At 43.2% G+C, this 20,000-nt stretch overlaps 1 long non-coding RNA gene across 1 annotated transcript in view; it reads left to right on the forward strand.

Annotated features, from left to right (window-relative positions):
• Nucleotides 1-20,000, forward strand: part of LOC147032000 (uncharacterized) — a 109,939-nt gene that overhangs the window by 11,862 nt on the left and 78,077 nt on the right. The window contains exon 2 of the long non-coding RNA XR_015055006.1: nt 2,071-2,187. This is a non-coding gene — a long non-coding RNA (uncharacterized LOC147032000). The remainder of the gene's footprint in view (nt 1-2,070; nt 2,188-20,000) is intronic.

Here is a 20,000-nt window from a genome sequence, read left to right on the forward strand (position 1 = left end):
CACACCACACCTCCCACTCCCACACCTTAAACACGAGTATTTCTCCCCTCGTACCTCCCCTGAAGCGTACTCGGTTGCGTTGTTCAGCCGACCGCACCAGGTATTGCGAGGCCGTTAGTCCTCATCTGCTCTCCTTCCTTCTGGCTATCTAATCTTCATCGGGTTTGTGTGTGTGTATGTGATGGCGCCTGTTGTAACATAAGTTAAGATTGTAGAAGTTCTAACCGGATGTCTGCTCTTTGTAAATTGCTTGCCTTTTGTCGTACCTCACAAATTCCTTGCTATCCTCTGCTGTACATAAAAATAAACCCCTTTACCATGCTACATACCTTTCCATGCTTAATTGTAAATAAATGCTTGTGTAGAAATGTCCCCAGCTCGTTTTTGTCTTTTCCTTCATTGGTCCAGCATGGTTCGTATTCTAGCTTTGCCAGGACATTATCCCCCAACGTTCTGTTTTCCTTGCTGGTACGTCCTTGGGCAGTTATGCTTGGCTGTATCCGGTAAGGTGATCCGGTTTGAACAAGGCGTACAGAGGGCGTGTCCCCTGGTAATTAGATCACGTGACCATTAGGTAACCGGTATCTAGTAGATGGAGGACTATAAATCACGTGGTCAAGTTATTGGTGTTCACAGTCGATTTGTAACCCGCCGCGTCACGGAGTTATCCACGTGCAATGACCTGCAATTCCGGAGAGTTTGGTGTGAACCCGAGGTAACTCCCCCCCCTCCCCCTCGTGGTCTTCTCGCCCCGACCCCGGATCCACATCGATGAATATATTGTGATAAATCACTTGATCTCTCCAATCATTTACATCTGTAGGGCTTGGATAATTGGTGAATTTAAAAGCATTTTTAGTATTAATATTTTTGGTTATATTGTATTTCTGTCATTCCGCCTGTGCCTTTGTATAATAATTTGACAAATCAATGTCTAACTCTTGGGTTAGTTAGACCAAAGGTAGAACCATCTTTTCCAACATGTCATTTATATTAGATTAAAAATAACAATATTTTTTATAATTATTGTTGAGTTGAAATAACACATGGAGACATAATTGACCACAACATTTGGAATTTAATTCTTGGACTTGAAATGTTTGATAAACCAAGCTGTTAGTTTCTGGAGGAATTTCATTACTTCACCAGGTGGTGGAAGACCATAACAATCAAAATAATATTTATGCTGATTATTACAAATACAAACCCAATGAGAACCATTTTCATTATTATCTTCTAAGTTCATAATAATATTCTTTGTATATTTAGACAAATTTGTTAATTCATCCTTCATACAAATAACCACATTATCAATTTTTTTACAATATTTAGCAAGTTCTATATTTGATGTATTTTTTCCAAATTCTTTAAACCACTCATCGGTACTCATTTATTTATGAGAAAGATATAATCCATTACCCCTTTTAGTTAATTTTACACCAGCTTGTGTGATACAGAAAGCTTATCTCTGACTCACGATCTCGCTTTATCAGGTAACCTTTCAAGTTTTTCAGCAAAATCTACAATTACACCACTCCCACTAATTTGTATCTCTAACTCATTGTTATGTCTTTCCAACTCCTTTTGAGCTTGTATTTGAGCCTTCCTTTCATTAGCAGTTTTTACTGCGATGAAAATACCACCCATCAAAGCTCCCACCGCACCCAGACCTGCCAATAAAAGAGGGAGGGATGTAATAAATCCTCCACTTGTCTCTCTGACTGAATATTTCTTAAACGACAGTTATGACATTCATTTTTAGTGGGCCAGTATCGTTCAATATTTTCACCTGTTCTCTTGTGAACAAAACATCAATTCTTACAGCTCCTTTTCTCTGAATTGTGTGAATCTTAATCAAACAAGGCTTTGGATTTTGAATACAATATTTTACTTTATTATGATTGATTTGATTAACATATAACCCAGTTGGCACTTCACTACTCATTTATTCATCAAAAATTATGTGAGATTAATCATAACACCATTATCTGTATAAATATGTAATTCCGTTTCTTCCAAAAGCAAACAATATGTGTCAACTTCTTCACTCTCTCCTTTTTAAATATATAGGGAGGAGGAGGAGATTGGGACCATACTCTGTGCAGAGCGTTGGTGCTGCCGAAACACTCTCCTTGGCTATTGGGCACAATCCTGGATGGGTCGCCACTCCAGCACAGATATAGGGAGGTATCCACTCTATTAGACTTTATAGTTTCCATTTGAGCACTCAGGTCAATTGTGTAGATTGTATAAAGTTTTTTAATTGCTACCATATCCAAAATGGATTCTGTATTACCATTGCTTTCACACACCTTTTGGTAAGACTTGTATGCTTCAGCATAATCATTTTTTCCCCCAATCAATTTCCAATATATCTTGATATGGATAAAATGTTCCATCCAGAGAAACCTGAAGTTGTTTGATCTTAGCATGATCACTCAACGCATTATTCTTATCAGTTGCAGTATCTCCATCTGGTTTCTTAAAAATGAGCCATCGGTATTGTGGCTTTCCTTCCAGAGCACCCAAATTTAACGTGTAAGTGGTTTGATTCTGTTCAACGTATTGGCATCTTCTTTTAAGGAATGATACATTTAGCAGTTTCTTTGAGTTAAGTCTTCTCTTCAACATCTCTCCTGTTTTAAGATTAGGAATATATTCACTAATATACCAACTCATTTCATCAAAAACAAATTTATTCTGAGCACCAAAAGCATGAGCAACGCCAAAACACAATCTATTTACATTATCATTCCTTTGTAATTGAAATCTAATTTTAAGTCCATACAGAACTTTATCATAATCACAAAATCCAAATATACCTTTTAGGGAAACTGCCATGGTAAAACTATTTTTTGCTTTTGTATCATCATTATACATTGCCTTTCTTTGACTATAACCAGGGTCTGCGTTTGTTCCCATTGCCATATCAGGAATAAAACCTTCAACAGCAGCCTTACCCACTCTATCACTAAACGAATATAGTGTAAATTTCATAATTTCAGATGGAGCAGAGACATAATCAACTGCTTCCACTTCTTATGTTCCAATATTCAAACAAACGCTATCAAACATTTTCCAGAAGAAATCATTTACGAGTGTAGCGTTTGTGTTATTCCCAGCCTTAGTGAATGAAAATGTACACAAGAAACTATTGGCAAGATTCAAGTAAGTTTGTTGATTATTTATTTCAAAACTTTTTATTCGGTTTGTATTCCAGTCTGTTTCTGTTATGACATTTCCTTTAAAAGTCTTCTTTTTAAGTAGAGTTTGAGATGATAATGGTGTCATCCAAATCATACATACTATCAATTGCTTCCATACTTGTATTTATTTAGTTAAAAAAAAGGTGTGAAAAGTTTTGAAACCCACATCAGAGTAGTTGAATTATTTTCTGTTGTTCTTGGGGAGACAATTGAGTTTCACCTTTCTTAATTTATTTTATTGCTTGTAATTTATGAGACTCCTTTGGAGCGTTTTTATACTCTTTATAGCGCCCGCTACATTTCCCATTGGCAGAAGCAGTTGAACCTATTAGGTCTTTATGTTTAAGAATAGTTGAACCTTTTCCCATTAGGAATATCAATTATTCCATTTCCTTTAAAGGTCCCCTGACATGCCAAAGTACATAAATTTCATTTATATATGTCCTAGAGGAGTTTTTCATCGTGATTTCAGATCTGACAATGTTTTTTCACAATACTCATTCTGTTAAATGTAAAATTAAAAAAACAAACCTCTTCGGGAACGCCCCTAAAAATTCTCCTGAAAGGGGCGTAACCCACATGACGTCACACACAGTATGTCAAAGGCTGCACATTAATTACTCGGGTTGGTGGACTACGTGATTCTATTGGCTTGCTGTGTGTTTCCACATTTGATTGGTCGACTCAATCGCTTTGTTCATTTCTGCTTTAAAAAAATTGAACATTTGGTTTTGAATAATGGATGACATGGACTTTGATTTGTCTGGTAACGACAGTGACTGTGAGAGAAATGAAGGATTTTGTTCTCAATCACATGGAGAATTGTCGGATAACGTAGTCGCGGGAGGTGAAGTTCAGGCAGCTGGAAATGAAATACGGCCTTAGCAGTTCGAGCCCGAAGCAGGACAAGCAGAGGAAAATGGCGATGAAATTCCCGGCGTTCATGATGATCGGGAGGACATCGAAGGAAGACTTGGCAATCACAACTGGTTAGACTAAATCCTATTCGTAATTCAATAATGTAAATTCGCCTTGCATACTGCACGATATCAGAAGTATTTTAGTTAGGTGACGTGACCAGCGCAGCGGACATGTTGCTCCGCGGCGAATTAATCACAAACAAGGCCGCCCATGTCATCGGCCGTATCTCTCCGCGCATAAAACGAAGCAATCTCGCTGTCCGGATACGATGAAAACTTGTGTGCAGAACACACCTTGTGACACAATTGTCTAGAGTTGTCCGATAAATCTGACATTGTTGCATTTTTATTTATTTTATTCCGACTGTCATCATGTCGCGCCAGTTCAAAACAATGAAAAAAAGGGAATAATAAATAAAAGCTACACCACGTCAGATTTATCGGCCTAGTCGGACGGACGACGGATTTATCGGCCGAGTCGGACGGACGTTGGATTTATCGGCCTCGTCGGCCGGACGACGGATTTATCGGCCGAGTCGGACAGACGACGGATTTATCGGACTAGTCTAGAGTCTAGACTCTAGAGATCTCGAGTCAATCCACTCTGTGCGAGTTTCTGTATGTGACGTCATGCTGCGATTCGCTGAAGTCCATTTTTTTTTAGGGGCGGGGCATAGCAAGTTGTGAATAGCTCCAGAAATGATCGAAATATTGCTCTTAATATCGCATTTTTGATATTTAAAAAAACATGGGTGATTTCTTCACACGGAAGGTCAAGTTAATATATATATATATATATATATATATATATATATATATATATATATATATATATTAGGGATGGGGTGGGGTACACGGGGTAAACAAGATGGACGCAACAGGGACTTTCAGGAAACAATGCAGGGAATTTGAAGAAGGTGGGTTTGGGGTGGATTAACGGGGGTAGAAAGGATCATGGTTTTGGATGGGGGAAGATGAGAGGTGGTGGTGAACAGCTGTTTTGAAGAGCTGGAGGGAGAGTGAGATTGGAGAGAGTATGGGAGGTTGTTCCAGAGGCGGGGAAAAGAAGGAATGAAAGAGTAAAGGTGAACAGTGATTCTTGATTTTGGTAGTTTCACCAGAAGGGGGTTAATGGCAGACCTTGAGCACCCTGAGTAGTATTGGGGGGACAGATCACAGACAGAGCAAGGTGGGTGAGGCCAGACAGGAGATGGTGATCGACAGAGAGACCACCGACCTGCCTGCTCTGAGACAGCAAGAGACCCAAAGAGTCAGCCTTATCGCAGGAGAAACCAATGATCCTAAATGCCTTGGTTTCCACAGCATGAAGCCAAGAAAGGTGTGAGGCAGGAGCACCAGCCCAGTGGGGAGAGAATTACTCCATCAGGCTGTAGATGAAAGCTTTGCATGTGGTCAGGAGCTCAGGTGGGCCGAGGAAGGACTTTGCATGACAGAGGATGCCCAGTCGGTGATTGGCTTTGGAGTCCAGCTTGGAAATGTGGCTTTCTTAGGAAAGATCATGGGCGGAGGAGCTCCTTGTGAGCCAACGGCCATCCATATCTAGTGCCCAACTGTGTCTGTGGACATCCTCCTGCAGTTGGGTTACTTTTTATGAGGAGGTTGGTGGCAGGATTTGCACTCCGGCCACCGTAAAACCCTTCATTCCGCAAAACGCAAAAAAATCTGAAAACCCACTCCGTGGGAGTACCTCCTGTGCAGCTTTCCCTTCGCAGGGCAGCTCACCGGATGACGGGATTGGGGCAAAGCCTTCGGGACCCCCAATCTTTGATGATAGGAGGGAAACCACGGGGTAACATCCCTGGGTCAGATTGCGGGAGAGTGTGTCGGAGTGGTGCTGAGGTGTCGTCCACAAGACGGCGGTCTCCTTGGGTTAACCTGAGGAGTCCCTTCAGGTGGGTGCCTGGAATGTCCTATCCCTAAGAGAGGATGATCACCCGTCTCTGTTATCATCTGAGCTCAAGCGTTTGGACATCGGGATTGCAGCTCTCTCTGAGGTTCGGAGACCGGATTGCGGCGAGATAATGGTGGGTGGTTACACCTACTATTGGTCTGGTCGCTCTAATGGTTACCATACCCAAGGAGTTGCTGTAGCTGTGTCCAATAAGCTGACCCCAATGATAATTGAGGTAACACCGGTCAACGAGCGTATTATGAGATTAAGGATTCGTCACTCCTTAGGTGTCATTTCCCTGGTCTCTGTTTATGCTCCGACTGAGGCGAGTGATCTCACCGTGAAGGATGCATTCTACGCCACGCTCGAGTCTGTGGTTGATCAGTGCCCCAGACGAGATACACTTCTAGTCTTGGGGGATTTCAATGCATCGACTGGAACTGATAGGGATGGTTATTAGGTGTGTGTTGGTCCCCATGGGTCAGGAACTATGAACCAGAACAGCACGAAGTTCCTTGACTTTGCAAGAAGTCATGGACTTAGGGTGGCTGGTTCATGGTTTCAGCGCCCACAAGCTCATCGCTGGACTTGGTATTCCAACGCTGGCGGTGTGGTGAAGGAGATTGACCATGTCCTCATTGATGGTCGTTGGAGGATGATCCAGAACTGCAGGGTCTACCGGAGTGCTCAGTTCCTCAATACTGACCACAGGCTTGTTGTAGCAACTCTAAAGCTGCACCTTAAATCCTGGAAAATGGTACCATCCCAGCCTAGGCTGGATGTTGGCAAGCTCAGGGATGAGAGAGTAGCTGAGGAGTTTGCAAACAGGCTGAGTGGACATTTGGGGGGTCTGGGTGCTTTGGGGGGTCCTGAAGAGTTGTGGAGTGCCTACAAGACAACCGTCCTTGATGTTGCCGGTGGATGTCTTGGAGCTCACCGCAGGGCAAAGAAGAATTTTGTCTCTCAAGGGACACTGGATACCATTGACCAGAGTCGCAGGGCCAGGCTGAATGGCAGAGCTGAGCTGTTCAGGGAGCTGAGGCGTAAAACTGTACGTGCACTGAGGGTGGACAAGGAGGCCTATGTGCGAGGAATCTGTGAGGGTGTAGAGCATCACCTGTGGACAGGTGATTCTTGTCCTGCTTACAGGGGAATTTGCGCATTGCGTTCATCCAAGCCCATCCCTCGTAGCACTGCAGTTCGAGCAGAGAGTGGTAGGCTCTTGAGAGAGGAGTCTGAAGTGAAGGCCTGCTGGGCCGGTTACTTTGAGCGGTTGTACCAGGCTGATCCCCCATCTGTCGAGTTGGACGTCAAGGATGTTACAATCCCTGTTGCTGACCCTCGAATCAACTGTGGTCCACCTTCGTTTGTGGAAACACAGGCTGCGGTGAACCAGTTGAAACGGGGCAAAGCTCCACGGATCTGTGGCATCCATACTGAACTTCTCAAGGCTGATGGAAGTGCTGCACTCGTGTCGTTGCATGCAGTTTTGTGCTCTGCCTGGAACACAGGCATCATCCCAACTGACTGGAAGAGGGGCCTTGTTGTCCCTCTCTGGAAAGGGAAGGGTGATCGCCAAGACTGCAACAACTACCGAGGGGTGACGCTGCTCTCAGTGCCGGGCAAGGTCTTTGCTCGGATAATTCTTGATAGGGTTCGCCACCATCTGCTTGAGCACCAGCGCCCAGAGCAGTCAGGCTTTACACCAAAGAGGTCAACGATTGACCGTATCCTTGCCCTTCGTGTCCTCACCGAACGCAGACGAGAGTTTCGGCAGGGGCTGCTTGCAGCCTATGTTGATCTCTGTAAAGCGTTCGATTCAGTGAATCGGGATGTCCTCTGGAGGATTCTTGGTCTTCGAGGGGTGCCACCAAAACTGATCGATCTGATGTCAGAACTCTACTCTGGTACTGAGAGTGCTGTGAAGTGTGGTGGTACCATCTCTGACTTATTTCCAGTTGTTACTGGAGCTCATCAGGGGTGTGTACTGGCCCCCACTTTTCAGCACTTGTATGGACTGGATTTTCGGGAGGATGTCGGAGAGATCAAGCTGCAGTGCATCGTTTGGGAATGTCAAGATCTCAGACCTTGATTTTGCAGATGATGCAGTCATCTTTGCGGAGACTTTAGATATCCTTTTGGGGGCCCTCGAGGTGCTGAATGAGGAGTCGGAGCCGCTGGGATTACGGGTTTCTTGGGTCAAAACTAAGATCCAGGCTTTCGGTGACATCTTGGATGCTGCTGTCCTGTCTGTGTCTGTTTGTGGTGAGGATGTTGAGGTCGTGGAGAGATTCACTTACCTTGGCAGTGATATTCATGTCTCTGCTGGCTGTGAGTCAGAGGTCGATGGACGTCTGGGTCGGGCCGGGGGAGTCATGGATTCACTGGATTATGGGGTGTGGCGCTGCCGGTACCTGTGCGGGAGGACGAAAGTCCGAGTCTTCAGGTCCTTGGTACTTCCAGTCTTGCTCTATGGATGCGAGACTTGGACCCTGACCAAGGATCTGAGACGGAGACTTAATTCCTTTGGTACCAGGTCTCTTCGGAGAATCCTTGGCTATCGCTGGTCGGATTTTGTGTCCAACGAGTGGTTGCTGAGAGAGACTCAGATGAGATTTGTTACCTGCATTGTCCGTGAGCGTCAGTTGTGGCTGTATGGACATGTGGCTCGTTTTCCTGACGCTGATCCTGCTCACCGGATTCTCTCAGCGAGGGAGTCTCATGAGTGGAGGAGGCCAGTGGGCCGACCACGTGCCTCGTGGTTGCAGCAGGTTGACCATCAACTCAAGGAGATGAGGATGGGCCTGGCATCTGCCTGGGGGATGGCCAGACGGAGGCCCCTGGAGTACCGGCGGAAAGTGGACGCAGCGACGCGCTGTTCTGGCACATGCTCCCATACCTGACCTGATCATGGCAGATCGTCAGACGCAAAAGCTTGAATGAAAGCAGTTGTTCAAGAGGATTGTTGAGAAAGCAGATCGGGGGGGGGGGGGGGGATTCCAGACTATCCTTTCTGAGAGACATAGTGAGAGTGTGAGATTTGTCAGGATTGAAAGGCATGTTCCAAGTGGTGGACCAGCTTGTGATTTTATGCAGATCTGCAGAGAGTAAAGATCCTGCTGCCTGCCAATCCAAAGGATGACAGATGCTACAGCAGAGGGTGGAGTGATCAGCAAAAAGATAAGGAGGATTTTTCCAGAGAGTCAGAGAGATCATTGATGAAAATCAGAAAAAGCACCAGGCCCAGAACACTACCTTGAGGAACTCCAGCCTGGACAGGAAGAGGGGATGAAAGAACTCCATATAAAGGGCCACATGTTGGCTGTGACATGAGAGGAAGTCTGTGAGCCATGAGTGGAGATGTTCCTGGATACCATAGGAGGAGAGTTTGGTGAGCATGGCGGGGTGCCAGACCATATCAAAGGCACGCGATATTTTGAGGGAGATGGCTCGGATTTCATGTCTAGCATTGAGGACCTCCATCCATTGTTGAAGCAAAATATCCAGGGTAGAGTGACCTTGTCTGAATCCAAATTGATGATTGAGTAAATGAGAGGTTGAATAGAACAGAGAGTGGGTGAGCAAGAGCAGCAGAGCACGTTTTTAGGACACATTGGCTGATGCCTTCTGGACGGGTTGCAGAATCTGAGTCGAGGTTTGACAGCAAACTCTCCACCTTGTCAGGAGAAAAGGACACAGAGGCCAGGAACAGCTGGGTGTGATTGGGTAATGTAGGTACAGAAAGCGATGGGTTTGGGATACAAGATTTAGAAGCAAACACAGTTTCGGCATTCAGCCTTTTCACATGCAGTGTCAGTTGTGCAGCCATTTGAGGTAAGGAAAGGGATGGAGGGGGAACATACACCAGAAACAGACTTTAACGAGATGCCACCAGGATTTGCAGGAGGGAGACAGGTTTGAGAGTTCAGACTTGATATGAGAAATGTTGTTTCCTGGCTCCCCTGAGGGTAGACATAAACTTGTTCTGAGCTTTGTGGGAGGAAATGAGATTACCTTCAGTAGGATTTGCCTTCCATGATGCGAAGTCAAGTTGTTTCAGGACAACTGTCCTGAACACAGAAAAGCTTCATTGTAGCAAAGCAAAGCACAGAAAAGCCACAAGCTTCAGTGTACCATGGGAGGGAGGAAAGGAAGGACACCTGAAGATGAGATGGGATAAGTCTGTGCATGATGGAGAGGAAATTTCTTTGAAAGAATTCCCAGGATGAGTTGATGCCAGAGAAAATAGAAATGGGAAACCAGTCTAGAAGTTTGATGGCTGCTTGAAGTCCCTGCCAGTCAGCCTGAGTGAAATGCCAGACTCATCAGTGCTGAGGTGGTTCTAGAATAACGGCCAGTGAGTTGACCACTTTTAAAAGCATATGGTCAGATGAACCGATTAGAGCAGAAGAACAGCAGACATTAGCAGGGAAATTGATCCAAATCAAATCCTGGAGAGATGGAGTACTGTTGGCTGAGAACCGGGTCAGGAAATTGACAGATTGTGTAAGTCCCAGTGAGTCATTTCAAGATAAAGTGACTGTTTAAGGGGCTTACATGCTAAGGTTAAGACCTTATTTTGTGACCCTCCATTGCTTGTATATACGTGCTTATTTGTTAACACCATCAATCACTTCCAATCTGCCCGATTATCTCTTTCTCTCTTGGTTAGATATAAGTGTGGAAATGGTGGAAGGGAGTTTTTACCCGCTGTTTTGTGATGGTCAGAGACTCGCCAACACCCCACTTACAGATCTGATCGGCCATTCTTAATTTTGTTGGAGTGGGGCATCAAGAGCACAGTTCCCTATCTGGGGGATAAATTTGCTGGGAAGGTAACGCGGGAATTGGACACGAGGACCCTATCTAAATTAATCGTCTCAGATGGTGTCCATGTTTGCGCAACCCATCATGCCGCAGAGTTATCTGTGGCCTGTCAGCCTCAGGGTCAAAGGTCGGGAAGCGTGTCTGAGAATCCCCTCATGATCCTCAGGACCCTTTTGATTTCAGCCATTCGCAAAACACATTGTTTCAACCTGATGTTGGCTTAGTGGTTAGGGTGGTGGCTTGGGATCCTCGGATCCTGAGTTCAAGCCCTGTTGGCTGCTGAATTAATACCAGGGGGTTGACTCAGACTGTCATCCTTCTGAGGTTGGTGAAATGAGTACCAGTGTTGCAGCCAAAAAGGCTGCACATGAAGGGAAGGGGTATCAATGGATTGATTAAATCTGGTATTGTTGTGGTGCAGGCATGATGGGCTGAATGGCCTCCTCCTGTGCCTTAATTTCTTGGAAATCCTTGTAAATTTGGCTGGTAAACCCATAACAATATCATCATTTTTAAAAACTTACCCAGTGCATTCATAATTCCCAGATATGTCCCTCCCATTGGTGTGTAGAAGTACCTAATCCAAATAAACAGCCAATTCTCTGGTAGTAATCTGCCAGGAGGTTTGTGAAGCACACACATTTCTACTCGGGCCTTGGACCGACCCACATGGTCGGTAGTTTGTACTCTGAGCAGCTACCCGTTTGGCGAGCAGAAAATGTTATCCAAGTCTTTCATTGTGCAGAGGCACAGCACTTTGCTTTCTCTCAGGTACTTTTCCAAGTATTTCGACTTCCTTTCGAGCTTTGTGAGCTATTTTAGGTGACGATCCTTATCCTGGACACATGATACATTGTCATTATTTCACCCCAAACTCGCAAGTTTCCTGGGTTTCTGCACATGTGTACCAAGTATTTTTGGGCAGATTATGTCATTTTAAAAGTCGTCGATTGTATTTTGACTGGGGAGGGGTAAACCATGCTAACCGCTCGGGCATGAGCCCTTTTGATTTCAGCCATTCGTGAAACGCATCGCTTCGGCGCAACAGTTCTGTGCTGACAGACCGTTGACGTGACAATAGGAGCTGTGTTGCAAACCTAGTGAAACAAAAGTTGTAAATAAACTCAAAAATATACACTTTGCAACCCACTGATCAGTAAAGATAATAGCTTTTGACTGTGAGCTAAATAAAATTGAATGTAAATCTAACAATGGGAATATCCTGCTGGTTCCTTGCACTTTGATGAAGATTCCTGGTGATCAAGCATTCTTCATGTCTGCTCAAAAACTTGAAAATTTCTACTTTTCAACATAAACACAGCCTCAACTTTCATGGATACGAACATTCTTAAAAGCCCATCTTTTTTACACTTGCTTTTTCTTCATTCTCACCTTTTTCATCTCTTCTTTAATTGTAAAGTGCTTTGAGATTTTGAAATTAGATGGAAATTAATGAATTGACTGACTGATTATACTAATGCTGATATTTATTTGTTGATTGATTATGGTCATGCATATGGTGGAAAAGCAAGGCACGATCATGTACATGTCAGTTTACACCACCGGTAGGCGCTACTTCGTTTCGTACAGCCTTTTCCAACCCGACGAACATTCCAATCTGAATCCTGAGTGCTCTTATCAAGTCTCATAAACGAAATCAAACATTGGGAAAGATAGAGATTTTTATTTTATTTTAAATATCAGACCACGTACCAATCATGTGATATTTAATTATTTGGGGCAGCATGATTATTCCTGGTGTTGGTTTAATGGTTAGGGTGGTGGGCTTGAAATCCCAGGATCCTGACTTCAAATCCCACTCAGCTGTTGAATTAATACCAGGTGGGGTTGACTCTGCCTGTCATCCTTTTGAGGTTGGCAAAATGAATAACAGCTTGCTGATATCCTGTGTTGGAGTGGTGACCTGTCCAGGATTGTGCCCAATAGCCAAGGAGACTGCTAAGGTTGCACCAATGCTCTGCATAGAGTATGGTTTTGATGGATGGATGGTAGGATGATTGGTTTTGTGTGCTTGCCATTATAATGCAGTCTCATTGACTGTTTTCTGAGTTTATCCCTGACTTATCAGTCTCATAGTGTGCACACTATGAAACTTATCAGTTTCATACAAATTATTGTTCTGATGTTTGGTTAGTAGGGAAAGCTGCATCTTGAAGCTGGCTGTTCATCAACTGTACTGTCTATTTACATTTTAGTGAGTATTCCATGCTGGCTTCTTTTGTCAAAATGGCAGCCCAATGTGTTCTGACATGCTGGACAGATTACCTTTTGGTGTTTAGCTGTGTAATCATCACGAGTACTGGGATGTGGAAATGGCATAATGGGCCAAATGGTTATTAATTATTACTTATGCATGAATTAACTTTTGATATGATTTGTAACCTCTATGTCATGGACTATATAAATGTAAAGAAACAAAAAACAGAAATTGTAACTTAAGATTGAGACAAATTAAATAACGTATATAACGTTACTACACCAAAATTTCTGTAATTTTACATACAGTACACAGCAAAGAATAATCTAGATCTTCTGTGATATGGTTTTAAGTGAGATTTGCAAGAATGTGGAAACACTGGCAAAGTGAAACATTGGGAATACAACAAAGGCACTCAGGAGAGACCTCCACCACGCAATGCCTGATCCAGTCGAACATATCGGGCCCAATACATTTTTTGAAAAATCATGATGTATTGGTTGAGCCCTGTCTCTCAGTGGTGAAGATTCGCTTTTATCATCTCTCAATGGTGAAGGTGAATCTCTCAATGGTGAAGAATGGCTTTTAAAATTATCGGATCCGGATCTTCACCAAAATTGAATCAATTCTTCTTTGTCACACACCCAACTTGTCCACCAAGTTTCGTCTGAATCCTTCATAACTTTTTTGAGATATCGAGCTATATATCATTTCTAGCCCTATCTGTCAATGGTGAAGAATCACTTTTAAAATTCTCGTCGCCAGATACGGATCTGGATCTTCACCAAAATCTAATCAGTTCGTATTTGTCAAATACCCAACCTGCCCACCAAATTTCATCTGAATCCGTTCACAACTTTCTGAGATATTGTGCACACAAACAAACAAACAAGCAGTCATAGACTGGTACTTACGAAATTGTCAACTTGACCTCTCACCTTGTCTAATAAAAGCTGTCTCCAGAGAAGGTAGCGACACAAACCAGAAGTTTCTACGATGATTTCTGTACCAAACCATCAAAAATCGTAACGTCGACCGAAGGAAAAATCACCATTTCTCGACCCAATTATTTAATATCATTTTATTAAAGTCATAAAACCATAATATTCGGCCATCCACCAACAATCTTTACATAATCCGACGGCTTAGCGAGTCAGGCATGCGACGATAACCTTTATTGGGATAAAAAATGACTTTTAAACACCATCTTTATCGAAAACAACGTCGGCGCGTTTCTGTCAGCGAAAACACTCCATTTCTCCACATTAATTTACGGAATTATGTTTGACCTCACTGTGACCTTGACCTTTGACCGATTTTGACCAAAGTCTAATCAGCGTAAGCCATCACCCTCCTGAATCACGTGGTGTAATTTGACATTGGTAGCTTCTTCCGTTCTCGAGTTATCATGTTTTGGGTGTTTGACCTCACTGTGACCTTGACCTTTGACCGATTTTGACCAAAATCTACTCAGCGCTATCCATCACCCTCCTGAACCACGTGGTGCAGTTTGACATTGGTAGCTTCTTCCGTTCTCGAGTTATAACTTTTTTTTGGATGTTTGACCTCACTGTGACCTTGACCTTTGACCGATTTTGACCAAAATCTAATCAGTGCTAGCCATCACCCTCCTGAATCACGTGGTGTAATTTGACATTGGTAGCTTCTTCCGTTCTCGAGTTATCATGCCTACAAACAAACACACAAACAAACAGAGGACGGAAGTGATCAAAATATACAAAATCTTTAGATTTCGTAAGTAACAAATGAAATTGCTCGTTGAGCAAGGAATTGCCGGAATTACTTTGTCATATCTCCATGATCTCTGAAAAAACAAAAACCTAGAAATCAATTTGGTTTTTATAAGTCGATAGTGCTACTGTTTAATGAGTGAGAGCACTTAGTTTGGTCACGATCATAACTTGGAAGTCAATCGGACTTGAAATGGCGTTTTTATCGCAATTTGAAAGTTTTGACCCGACCCCCCTGACATTTGACCCCCAACCACTAAGAAGGGTGTTGCTGTGACACACCCCAATGAGACATATGGTTGGATGCAGTATTGGAAGATGCACATTTTGGATTTGGTTTGAAGTTGACACGACCATTTTAGCAGATGTTATTGCGAAAATAAGAATTTCGGTTTTTCGTGACCTTGACCTTGACCTTTGACCTAGATTCACCAAAAACGACAAGTGTCTAAGTTGGACCATGGCCGATGTCTGTACCCAGTTTGGTCATGATCGCTGATACAGTGTGGCTGCTACAGGGTAAACAAACACACAGACAGACAGACACACAGAATGACACACACAACCGACCAACATAATTTCCGAAATCCGAAGGATTCCGGCAATTAACAAACAGAGACAGTCAGACAGGGGTGAAAACATAACCTCCTTTGACCTTCGGTGGTGGAGGTAATAAGCGTATTTATACAAATAAGTAACAATAAGGAAGTGTCGACATTAAGTGGCAAAAAGGGTGCACGTTTGTATGTGAAGTAACCCTGAGATGTTTTATTCAAGAGTTCAGCAATTCGATTGAAGATTGTGTAGATCAGATTCAAATCGGGATCTTGTTTTTTTTTTTAAAGAAAAGGGTCTATTTGGTTAATATCAACAAATGTTGCTTCATTAAAGTCAATGCCCAGGTTCAAAAAGGATTGAAGGCGATGCCCAAGAATCAGAACAAATCAGGCAAATGCACAGGTTCAATCTCAAATGCCAGGAAAGCTCGTTAGCAGTAATGTCCTTAATCAGGATGCAAACGTCACAGAGGGGACAATGAGCCCAGTCGACCCGGCACAGCTCCTGACCTTAATAGCGTGTCTCGAGGCCGTTCAATTACCAAGCACCAGCATAAGACCCCTGATGTGCATCCCTGTCGCCTTACCGATGATTCGGGTTCCAGACTGGGTTCAATCCAAAAATGTGATATTTTGGTGCAACTGCAGGTTCCCTTTTTCTTCTGCTTCCCCTCAACCCCTCCATCCCACTCTTTCCACCCTACCTCTTGCTCATTTTTCTGAGATACAGTGCAAATTAGCTCAATTGGTAGTCGAATAATTCAACTCCGTCAACTGTGGATTGGGACACCTAATCACTACCTACATTCATGGGGAAAGCAGCAATGGTGGTGAGAAGGGGGAGATATTAGAAAGTCAATGGAGATGAAAATAAATAACGGGGAGAGGAGGTGGAAAAGGGGGTAGTGCTGTGGAGGCAATGGCAAGTGATGACGCCAAAAACAGAGATTTACAAGCAATTGAAATTCATGGACTGGCCGGCGAGACGTTCCAGCAATTTTAACAGCGTGTCTGCGTTGAGGCCTGGAATAGCCAGATGAAGAGGGCCGGGAGCCAGGCCGACCGGGGGCTGTGGCCGGGGAAATGAGGAACCGCATAATTGCTTCTCTCCGACCCGGCTGCCAAGCCAGCCATCAAGCCGGCTCGCCAATGGGGACCATTAATCACACTGCCCTTCCAGCACTCTTTCCAACATCCCCAGCCTGCAGCCAATTCTGCAAGGCTCTCCCACTCATCCATAAAAAAGACCCTGCATGGTCATGTAACCTGCACTTGTGTACAGTAGCATCAACAAGCATCTTTTGGCTTCATCCAAAACAAAAGAAAAGAAAAATCACAAGCCTTCGAGCGACGCACCGAATCACACCCTGCTTTCAATCACATTGGATGACAGTGCAACAAACGGATGGGTATTGCTTTGTTGCGGGGTTCATTGAGGGAAAAATTAATAGGGGAAAATATACACTGATAAGTGGATGCACCAGGTTCATAATTTTATATTACCAGTTCACCACTTTGACATGGAAAGGTACCATGTGCATTATAATCAAATATCCCTGGTTCATTTGAAGTGCCATACATCAGCCGTGTAGGGATCATCAGTAACTATAGCCTTGACTTTATTGTGCAATAGTGACTCCATAGGGGGCCAAAACAATAAAATGTCATAGCTTTTCACCCAGGAGGCAGAGGAGAAAAGAGGGCAGGTGGGAGAGTGCAAGGATTTGGCAAAATTCCATGGTTTAGGCCTGTCGCTGGCAGATGCTAGCCTTTAATTTGGTCGGGCCTCACGGCTGTGGCCTCTGTTGGATGCTGTTGGCCACTGAGCCATGGCAAGGAACCAAGTTGAGGTCTAGAAGGCGGTGGCAATAAAGGTGATAAATTGGCATGCTGTGTTTCCAATGCATATTGATAAAGAAAAGAATGAAGCAGGAAAAACACTCGATTAAAATAAGAAAAACAAAACATTCACTTAATTTTAAAACGATAGTTATATAAACCTATGTATGAGGATTGTAGCCAGGATTTTTCTGATTATGGCACCTTCTTTCTCAGTGCCACACTCAACCCAATCCCCCAACCCCCTCACACACCCCTCCTCACCACGAACCCACTTCACCCAACCCTCTGCCTGCAATCCTTCGTCTACTTTTTTTTGTCTCTCAATCAACTCAGATATCCTGAGGATGACCACCAATACACTTACAGTGAGTGGCCTGCAAAAGTATTCACCCCCTACCAATAATGGCACATGTCGATGATTTACGAATGATGTCGAAACAATTTTTACAAAGGAACTTTTTTATTTATAAGTGAAGAGATCAAACTAAACACTGTTATAGTTGATATATTATTATCAAACTGTTATCGTTGAAGGAGGTTACATGTCAGGAATACCTGCAAAAAACATGTACCAATCAAATTTCACTGGTTGAAAAAGTATTCAGCCCCTTAGCTCAGTACTTGATGGAAGAACCTTTTACAGTAATGACTGTTCTGAGTTTTTTGGGAAAGGTCTCTACCAGTTTTGCACAGTGAGATGGTGAAATCTTTGCCCATTCTTCATGTGAAAATTGCTCTCGTTCTGCCAAGTTTGATAGGGATCGTCGATGGATTGCAATCTTCAAGTCTCGCCATAAATGGTCAATTGGGTTCAACTTAAGTTAGGACTTTGACAGGGCCACTCAAGAACATTTGTTACCCTGCGCTCATGAAGCGAAAAGCGGGGTCACGTGATCGGTTGCGTCCGTGTGCCATATGTGCGTGCGTACATACGTGTTTGCATTAAAAAAAAATTCATTTTCTCAGAAGCCATTAGTCTGATTGACACGAAATTTTCCAATAGGTGCGCCTCCTCATGTTGCATTTTACAGTCATAATTATGACGTCATAGGTCACGTGGCACAGTGTTTAGTTTGATCTCTTGGAGCACCTCCTCCTCGGACCACTGGACTTGTAGCTTATCTGTGCCCTGGCCTAATGCAGTCACTCAAATTTGGTAGAATTCTGACTGGTGGGTCTGGTGAGGAAAATTTTTGAAGGAATTTACGCGAATTTACAAAAATTTTACGAAGTCCACCATTCTGACAAACTTCCAGTCATGTGATAGGCATGGCCTCAACAATTTAACATCATGACCCTGTCATAATGTTGCAACCCAAATTTGGTAACATTCTGACTGGTGGGTCTGGAGAAGAAGATTTCTGAAGGAATTTACACAATTTTCCCCAAAATTGACAGTCGGCCATTTTGACACGTTTCCAGTCACTTGATCAACATGAACTTCACAATTTAACATCCCTGACCTGGCCTATTGTTGTAACCCAAATTTGGTGGCATTCTGACTGGTGGGTCTGGAAAAGAAGATTTTTGAAGAAATTTACTAAGTGGGCCATTTTGACATACTTAAAGTCATGTGACTGGAACAAGCTTTGCAATTCCTGTTACCAGTCAGGAGAGGAACAATGCTGCAAAATTTCAGCTGGATTGGCCCAGTTGTTTGGCCGGAAAAGTCGAAAAAGGAGACAGACAGATGGCGTGCGATGACCATACCTCATCTGGAATGTAGATTCCAGATAAGCAAAAAAAAAATTCTGCAATTGTTGGTCTGATCGACATGAAAATTTTACCATAGGTGCACCTCCTCCTGTCGGAATCTATAATGATAATTATAAGGTTATAGGTCACGCGGTACAGGCGTCACATTGGAAAAACTGAAAAACTTTCCACCTTTAACTCTGAAACCGCTCCATCGAAAAAATTGAAACATAGCTCATTGTCAAGTACTCCACATGGGGAATAAGATATGTCAATTATGATGTCATCAGTGCCTTCATTATAACGTCATAATTGGACAAGTGCAACGCTTGATTCTGGAAGGTATGGAAAAAAACTTCTTTGCAATTGTTGAAAATGCTAACTGATCAATACAAAAATTTAATTAATTGATCAACTACCCATGGGAAATACAGTTTGATAAATGTAACATCATCGGTCACTGGTCTGGCACCATATTGGATCAAAGAAGAAAAGAAAAAAACAGAAAAAAAAACAGAAGAATTGGCTTGCACCAAGACCTTCTCAAGACTGCGCAGGGTAAGTATTACATGAATACATCTAGTTTTCTTCTTATTCAGCCACTCCAGTGTGACTATCGTTGTGCTTCAGATCATTGTCCTGCTGAAATGTGAATCTCCAACTCAGTTTCAGATTCATGGCTGACTCAAGAGCAGGTTCTCATCAAGGATTTTCCTGTACTTTGCACCGTCCATTGTTCCATCTATCCTGACAAGCTTGCCAGTCCCAGCTGATGAAAATCTTCCCCATAACATGATGCTGCCCCACCATGCTTGACAGTAGGGATGGTGTTCACTGTGTGTTGTGCAGTGTTAGGCTTGTGTCATGTGTAGCAATTTGAATATCGACCAAAACGTTCAATTTTTGTTTCATCGAACCACAAAACTTTTCTCCAAATACCTGCAGTATCATTAAAGGGGAACCCAAACGTTCAGAACACCTCGACGCTAAATATTTATCCCTTGATACGCTACAAAATAAATATGATTTGTGTATACTGTATATATATATACATATACATATATATACAGAT

The sequence above is a fragment of the Eptatretus burgeri genome, chromosome 2 (genome assembly GCF_056783735.1).
Source record: "Eptatretus burgeri isolate ZD-2024b chromosome 2, Ebu_testis_v1, whole genome shotgun sequence".
Lineage (NCBI taxonomy): Eukaryota > Metazoa > Chordata > Myxini > Myxiniformes > Myxinidae > Eptatretus > Eptatretus burgeri.